This window comes from Adiantum capillus-veneris, chromosome 14, assembly GCF_014529385.1.
Source record: "Adiantum capillus-veneris isolate H3 chromosome 14, ASM1452938v2, whole genome shotgun sequence".
Taxonomy (NCBI): Eukaryota; Viridiplantae; Streptophyta; class Polypodiopsida; order Polypodiales; family Pteridaceae; genus Adiantum; species Adiantum capillus-veneris.
Genome location: NC_140944.1, coordinates 121,755,055 through 121,763,909, shown reverse-complemented (window position 1 = coordinate 121,763,909; position 8,855 = coordinate 121,755,055). Strand labels below are relative to the sequence as shown.

General features: G+C 45.5%; 1 pseudogene; it reads left to right on the top strand.

The window, feature by feature from the left end:
• Positions 1-5,465: 5,465 nt before the first annotated feature.
• Positions 5,466-8,539, top strand: LOC147443051 (G-type lectin S-receptor-like serine/threonine-protein kinase SD2-5 pseudogene; annotated as a pseudogene).
• Positions 8,540-8,855: the final 316 nt, after the last annotated feature.

Here is an 8,855-nt window from a genome sequence, read left to right as displayed (position 1 = left end):
ACGCGACGGCTTTTTGGGAAGAGAGCCACCAAGGATGTCTGCACAAGCATGGTTAGAGCAGAAGGAGATGTGCGATGACGGATTGCCTCCAGGGATGAAGAGACTATCTCTATGGTACGAGTTACCATACTGGCCCCGACTCATGATCAATCACTTGCTCGATCCAATGCACATATTCAAGAATGTGGGTAATCTACTATGGGACCATCTGACCGGTAAGAAAGATACTTTGGGAGCCAGAGTTGACCTTAGAAATGTGGATCGTATGGAGCAATATTGGCCACAAACAGCGTCTGATGGATCGATAAAACTCCCTAAAGCACCATGGATTTTCACAGGAGCCCAAGAACGCAGAGTAAAAGAGACCATTCGATCTTTGCGGACCCCCACTGGCGTAATGCACTCGCTCCGAACGTGTTTTACTAAAGAAGGAAAGCTTACCGGTTTGAAGTCACACGATTAGCATAAAATGTGTCAGGTACGTTCATAGTGGACTTTAATATCATTGCATAAAATGTGGACTTTAATATCATTGCTGCACATACTTTACAGTTTATTTTACCGGTTGCCATTGAGGGATGTTTGTCTCTCGACATCCGTAACACAATCTACAAACTTGCAAAGCTGGTGCAATGGATCTCACAAAAGGAGATCAACGTAGACTCCATACCATTCGCCAAACTAAATGCTGCGGAGCTTGTGTGCATGTTTGAGAAACATTTTCCTACTACAATGCTAACCATTCAGGTGCATCTTCTTGTTCACATAGTTGATGAGGTGGAAATAGCTGGCACAGTTCATTCCAGATGGATGTTCTTCTTAGAGCGTTTCATGAAAACGCTTAAGGGATATGTGCGTCAAAAGGCACGTCCGGAGGGTAGCATGGCAGAAGGTTGGTTGGTATCAGAGTCCCTAGTGTACATTGGAGAGTGGCTAGACGGATTTGATAAATCCCGGGACACGCTATGGCGAACCATAGATGATGAGCGCATATCTGGGATTGTCATGTGCAATATCGGTGTTGAGAAGAAGATGACGGAAGATCTAGAGGCTAAAATCAACCGATTTTGCATGCTTCACAATCCAGTGATGCAAAAGTGGATTTCACAATATGAGGATGCAAAGCAAGAGCAACAAAGGGCACGAATCGAGTGGAGACGGGGAAGACGACCACCGATGCACTATCCAGCGGTTCTGGAGAGCCTACCAACCTTCCTGAGCTTAAGATGGTTGCACAACCAATTGAAAAGCGCACAACAATGCGGTGACGAAGTGACTGAAGAAGAGTGGGAGTACTCTCGGGGTTGCGTGACCAAGGTAAGTTTGCAATGTACGACATGCTAGTGACTTTGTTTCTAAACGTTTGAACGGCCACTCATAATCTTTGTTCGTTGTAGTATAAGTCATACACAGCAGCATGGTGTAAAGGTCGACATTTTAGGGTGGAAGAATCGACAAAAAGCGTTTTACTCAAGATTGTGGAATCATTGCAAAATTTGAACAGTCTAGTCGACGACGTTCCTCTGATGCAGATCCTGTGGTGGCGGAACTCACTTACTTCGGCACGCTGCAAGAGATTTTGAGGATCGATTACAGAGGATTTTTTGTCGACTTGTTCGACGTGCAATGGTTCAAGATAATCATGGAGGGTCGCAATACTACTGTGCGTAGAGGAGAGTCTGGTTTTCTTGAGGTGGATTCTACTAAGAAATGGACTGACCTAAGAGACACTTTCGTACTACCAGAGCATTGTGAACAAGTAAGTATGTAAATAGTTAACATCCCCCTTTTACAAGTTATGTGCTTGAAAGCTCTCATGTAAGTTATGTGGCTCTGGCAGGTAATATTTCATCCTACAAAGTCTACATCAAACTGGTGGTACGTCATAGAGGTAGCCCCTCGTAGTGTAAGGACGTATGAAGGCTACCATGTGCCAATCACAACGGCATCAATGGAGGAGATCAGAGAAGATGCTCAATCAGAAGCCGCTGCGGTGGTGCCAGACGAGCATCAAGATGCTACTACTCTATATGGGGTGCATGCAGAGGAGCTACAAAATAAAACAGAGGATATGTGTTTAAACGGAGAGCTCTATATAGATATAGGAAGTTATGCTGAGTTATGCGAGGATGAGAGAGAGATCTCTTAAAGCCACAAATATTGTATTTGAACAATTTTGCTCCGGGTTGTAAAAGCTCTGGCTCTCTAAGTACCTTCCATGGCGCTCACATCTTTTGATTGAAAATTCTCAGTTTTTGACTTGCCTCTTCTATCACTCAATTCATTGCGTCATTGTATTTATATGCGTCATTACGTCATTGTATTTAATGGTCTTTGCGTCATTGTCTACTCTATTCATTCAATATTAAGTTTAAATATTCGTGTGTTTAATGCAGGTATGGATGATGAGGAGTTTCTTTCTTCTTTGTCACCGCAGCAGAGACACTGGTACGTGGAGCGTCATCGCTCTGGCGCATCATCGCGCGTTCCTACTCCATCCGCATCTCCCTCTATTTCGGAGCATTCGGCGCGCTCCGAAGCTTCGGCGTCGCAGGACGAGCTTCACACTCATGTAGACAGCGGCGCTCTAGTGGTGGCGGGGGCGGTTGTTGTGGGGATTCCACCACCGATGCCTCCACACCGCCTCGTGTTCGACGAGGCTCTTTACCCTCCCCTTCTTTGCCCGCCCCCACACCAGCGACAGCATCGCCATCTACGCCAGGTTTTGCACGGTTGACTATTCCTAGCAGCTACACACCTCTACCTACTCCACCAGGGGCCACCCCACTCGACACTCCTCGCTTCGGGGCCCAGACGCCGGTGGAGATACCTGACGTCCGTACCCCCATCGACACGCCGCTAGAGACCCCTGCCGGGACACCCAGGTTCACGCGTCACCGGCCAGAGGGCTTGCCTTACTCCGTCGACTTCAGCGGCGGCATCATCATGGATGATGACGGCAAGAAGGTGATCTCGTGCATGCGTGGTCTTTGCTCTCAGCTGTTTAGACACTACATACTAAACAAATGGAGTGAAGTACCAAGTGATTTAAAAAACAGAGTCATCAACATACTTCATGATGAGTTTCCCGTTCCAACACGGGATCAGCGCTTCAATGAAGACCTGATGAAGATTCGAATGCGCGAATACTGCAAACACAAGCGTTCCGAAGTGCAAAAAGCAATCAAGCATGGGTGGAACAGGCCAGATTGGCTGGCCAAAGAAGATTGGAAGAATGCGAAGAAAGCAGCGCACGAGAATCCCGACAAGTGGAAGCAACAAAAGGATGCAGCCATAGCGCGAGTAGAGGCAAGGAGCTCGCACCACTTGGGGAGCGGTGGATGGGCATCATTTGAGGCCGATTTTGTAAGTGTTTTCGCATTGCTCTTTATGTTCGATAGTTTAGGGTTTATGAGTTTTTTAATTTTAACATAATGAATTCTTTGTATGTTTTGACAGTGGTCGATGACAGGACGTGATCCCACACCGTACGAGCGCGAGTACGCAGGCAGGAAGGGCTTAAACGCCCTGATGGACATTCTCAGTTCTCGCGGCGGCATGGTTAGTATTAGGGTTTACTCTTTTCTATTTTTTGTATTGTTTTATAAATGCCGTTATATGTTTATACTTACTGAAAGCTGTCTTATTGTCTTTTTTTGCAGAATCCGACAGATACGCCGCTTGGACGCGATGAGACGTCTGACTAAACGACGTCAGTTTAGCCGTAGCTAGATAGCATTAGTTTAGGGTTTCTCATAGCTTATGTATCATGAGACGGATTTTATACGTCTTTTTGAACCATGTATATTATTACATTTGTCACCGCAGTTCATTTTGCCAATCAATTCTTTATGCCTATGATGTTGTACAATTGTCATTATTGCATTTGCCAATCAATTCATTTTGCCTATGATGTGTACAATTGTCAATTTTGCAAACAATGCGTCTTGTGGGTGACTATTTTGGGTCTATTATCTACCCTTGCACTTTTTTTAAAAAGTGAATCAAGTACAATATGGTTGATGGGTGGCAGGGCATTCAATGCCCTGTCACCAAAAAAAAAATTCTCTCGGGCGTCACTATAACCGTCGCTATTTATGGCTCTGTACCGTCGCTATGAGCGTCGCTATAGACTTCTGTGTAAACGTCGCTATGAGCGTCGCTATGAGCGTCTCTATATAGCGACGCCTATAGCGACGCTCTCGTAGCGATGCTATTAGCGACGGTTTTAGCGACGCCGGGGGTTATAAAAACCCAGTGTATTTCCGTCGCTAACAGCGTCACAAGAGCACACAACCTCTTCTAGTGTAAGAATTCCAACATACTCACTAGCACGGCAACACATAGAAGACATGTGAGCTTCAAGGTAGACCCTAGGCACTTGCGTTTTGGGCTTGGCACAGATGGTGTCAATCCCTTCGACATGAGATCTACCTCATGGAGCACATGGCCAATGGTGTTGGTCAACTACAATATCCATCATGGATGGCAATCAAGAAGGGGTTTGTTTTACTTTCTCTTTTAATCCTTGGGCCCCAGAAAGTTGATGCTCAATATGCGGTGATGAAGGACCCTGAATCTTCATCATTGATCTGTACATAGGAACCGTTTACTGAGTTTGTATTTGATCCTCAAAATTTAATCCCCTATCCCATGCCTCAGATTTAACCCAAAAGTAAACATAGACCTTGTCTGCAGTGGATGGCCATAGGAGACATGACTTGATTGTGGCAAGGACTACAAGTAACCCCTTGCATTGATTTTATTGGGGTCTTTAACTAGGGTTAACTATCTATAAAGGAAGTGCAACACCTTGCTGTGGCTTGCATCGATTTTACTGGGGCCTTTAACTAGGGTTAACTACCTATAAAGGAAGTATCCTAGTGCTGGGAAGTTTAGCATTTCTAACCATTCCATTTAGCAAGGCCTCATGCAGAACAATGTGGTCTCTCCCAGAGGGGAAGCGAGAGTGAGGAGCTCAACAGAGCCATTTGGGAGCGACGAGTATAAATAGAAAAGTGATGCGACCATTGACACAGTTCTGTAGTTTTCACTCATGCGACGAGTCTCTCGACCATCCCAAAGCTCGTTTGCAACTCAATAATATTGCAATGCGACCCCCAATTGATGCCTTCCCCACGCCCCACTATTCGTGGCATGACGGAGCTCTTAATCATTACCACAAAAATGGCAAGTTGACTAGGAACTGGACAATGAGTGGACGACTAATGTTCGTAAATGGGATAAACTATTGAGTCTAGGTATGGCTCACACTAAAGACTCTCGAGGCTGACTCGTCTTTTGACGTTGGTTGGTGACAACAACATCAGTCCTGGGGTCCTTCTTCTTGACTTTTGCTACATCTCTGTCGTTTACCACATTTTGAACAATTAGAAAATGACGCTGGACTGCTAGTTGCTACCTCTCTCGACTGCGCCCGAGAATCCGGGCCGAGAGAGAGAGAGAGAGAGAGAGAGAGAGAGAGAGGAGAGAGACGGCAACCCAATACATAATAGAAGAGAAAACCAGCTTTCTCAGAGAGAGAGAGAGAGAGAGAGAGAGAGTCGGCAGCCCAATACAGAAGCAGCTTTCTGATTGCCAAAGTATTGATATGATTCATTCTCTCCACTATGTGCAAAGGACATCTGTTTATTCGAATCAGCAATTGCGGCATGACACCGGGGTGCGCTTCGTAACTGCGCAACAGTGTTAATTTGTTCTTCTTGGCCATGGAGGCTTCATTAAGCGTGCAGTCAACTGCAAAAGGGCAGGGTAATTATGGCCATTTTCTCAGATACATAAGCACTACAACAACACACTCTAAATCCAGACATTCAATTAAGCTTCTACTTGTGATACTGTTTTTGGCCCCCTTGAGATCAGTTTCTACATATTCTGGGTACATAGATGTGGGATTTGCAGGTTCTGCCATGTCGTATGTTGATACGGATGGCGACTTCCTGTACTCGCCTGGCAACTTGTTCTCCTTGTCCTTTTACAGCTTCTCAGCTCAGGCCTTGTTCTACCTGTGTGTCATGCATATGGCATCCAAGGAAGTCGTGTGGACAGCAAATCAGGACTCTCCTCTGTCACATTCTGACCAACTTGTGTTCTCTATGGATGGAAATGCCGCCCTTGTAGGCAGCAACGGGACTGTGACCTTGTGGTCTTCGAATACGACAGGCCTCGGTGTGAAGAGGATGGTCATGCTAGACTCCGGAAACCTGATTTTGGTGAATGGAGCAAATGAGACGATGTGGCAAAGCTTCGACTACCCAACAGATACTCTTTTGAGTGGGCAAGTGTTGCAAAAGGGCATGCACCTGACAAGCAGAGTATCAAATAGCAACATGTCATCAGGATCTTTTTCTCTATCATTGGCACAGGGAGATTTGAAGCTTTTGTACGCTACAAGCTCTAGTAGTGCCTTATCTCAAACATATTGGAGTATGTTGCAGGATGTCCGACTTGTATCACATGGTAGAGGCACTCCTTCTTATGTGCGTTTCGACTCTACAGGACTGAATTTTGTCAGTGACAATGGAGCTGTTGTTTCTTCCATAAGCTGGATCAGCACTGCTACATTATGCAAGGCATCTTTGCACCCCGACGGAAATCTGGTTATCTATGTCTTCTCTTCAAATGTATGGGCTGCCCAGTTTACTGCTCTTCAAAATGGTTGCTCTCTTCCGCTGTCTTGCGGCCCATCTGGTGTTTGCAAGTCCGGGCAGTGCAGCTGTCCAAGCCCTTTGCAAGCATTGAATGAGAACAATGTTGCAGAGGGTTGCCGCAGCCTAGCCGCGCCTTCTTGTACCAATGTATCTAGCCGTAGTCTTCTTCTTCAAGAAATAGGGGATGGCTTAGACTACTTTGCAAACAATTATGCCCCGCCTGCATCGATGTCAGATCTTGACGGGTGTAAGAAGCTTTGCATGGAGAACTGCTCTTGTTACTACTTCTTTTTTTATAACGACTCGGATTCTTGCTTTTTATATTCACAGCTTGGAACCATTCAGAGTACAGGATGGGGCCGGATGCTATTCGTCAAAACCAATAGGGCTCTTGAGTCCTCTAACTTGACTGCTCCAGCTGGAGTCGGCGGGCAACCGCCATCTCGAGGCCTACCCTCGTTTCTTCTTCCAGTCATTCTGGGAAGCATCAGCTTTATCGTCTTAGCCTTGGCTTGTGCATTCATGTACTGGTTTTTCAAGATGCATAGAGTCCATTTCCCACAAGAAGATGATTATGCCGAGGGAGACGACGTCTTCTTGGATACCATTTCGGGCCTACCGACGAGGTTCACCCTCAAAGAGCTGCAATCTGCAACAAAGAATTTTAGCAAGAAATTGGGAGAGGGAGGTTTTGGATCAGTGTATGAAGGGGTTTTACCCGATAAGACGAAAGTGGCGGTGAAGCGTTTGGAGGGAGCTGGGGCAGGACAAGGCAAGAAAGAATTCAGAGCTGAGGTTGCCATTATTGGGAGAGTTCACCATATGCATTTGGTGCAACTTTATGGATATTGTGCTGAGGGCTCGCACCGGCTCTTGGTCTATGAGTTCCTAGCCAATGGTTCTCTTGACAAATGTCTGTTTGGGGAAGGTAAGAAACCTCTAGAGTGGAATGTGCGGTACCAAATTGCACTCAGTACTGCACGGGGATTGGCGTACCTTCATGATGATTGCCGAGAGAAAATCATACATTGCGACATCAAGCCGGAGAATATACTCCTTGATGAGGCCTACAATGCCAAATTGTCAGACTTTGGTCTGGCAAAACTGGTTAATAAAGAGCAAAGTCAAGTGTTCACAACCATGAGAGGGACAAGAGGCTACCTCGCTCCCGAATGGATAATGAATCTAGCAATCTCTGAGAAGAGTGATGTGTACAGCTTTGGTATGGTCTTGTTAGAAACTATCAGTGGCCGCAAAAACCTCGAGCTTACCGCGGTTTCAGAGAAGCGTTACTTTCCTTCTTATGCATATGAGCAAGTGGAAAGGGGTGCATTTATGAATCTTGCAGATGAAAGGCTCAATGGAGAGGCTGTTTGTATAGAGGAGCTCATAAGGGCAGCGAAGGTTGCATTGTGGTGCATTCAGGAAGAAATTTCAATAAGGCCATCAATGGCAAAGGTGGTGCAGATGTTAGAGGGAAGCCTGAAAATACCAGATCCACCATCATCCTCATTTGCTGGGAATGTGCAAACCAATATGAAAGAGGTGATGAATACAAGTGAACGATCGTCGAGCTTTTCGAACATTAGCAAGAGCGCTCAAATAGCAGTGCAGCTTTCTGAAGCAAGATAGCAGTGTTGTACCAAACATTGATTTGTTTGTTTTATTTGTTGCACTAAGGATGCAAAAGAAGGGAGAAGATCGCCTGACTGATCATTCCATGTGGTTATAATGTTGAGCATATGCGGGCATGTTCATGTTGTAATGGGGTGGCTTTGGGTGTCTCGTATCAAGGCATGGCAACATAATTACTGAATGTTTTATGTGATCTACTGATTTCAGGATGGGAATAGCAACAAAAGTGTCGATGTTACGGATTGTTTCACATTTTTTTCTGGTAAGAAACTTTTGGGTTTGGGAAGCTTGTTAATCTGTATGCCAGTTGGTAGAAACATAGTAATTGAAAATGTCCATTTGTGCCCCCCATAAGTGGGATGCTCAGGATTAGATTTATCTAGACTCTCACTAATTGAAGATGTGTCTGTAATCCGACACCATCAAAACCTCTACATGTACTGCGGTGTATGGGATGGCAGTGTTCAACATGGTGGATGTAGTTCAGACCTCTACTATCGAACAAGAATGGCCTAGGTCTTACTGGTCAGTTTCCTCATTCCAATGGAA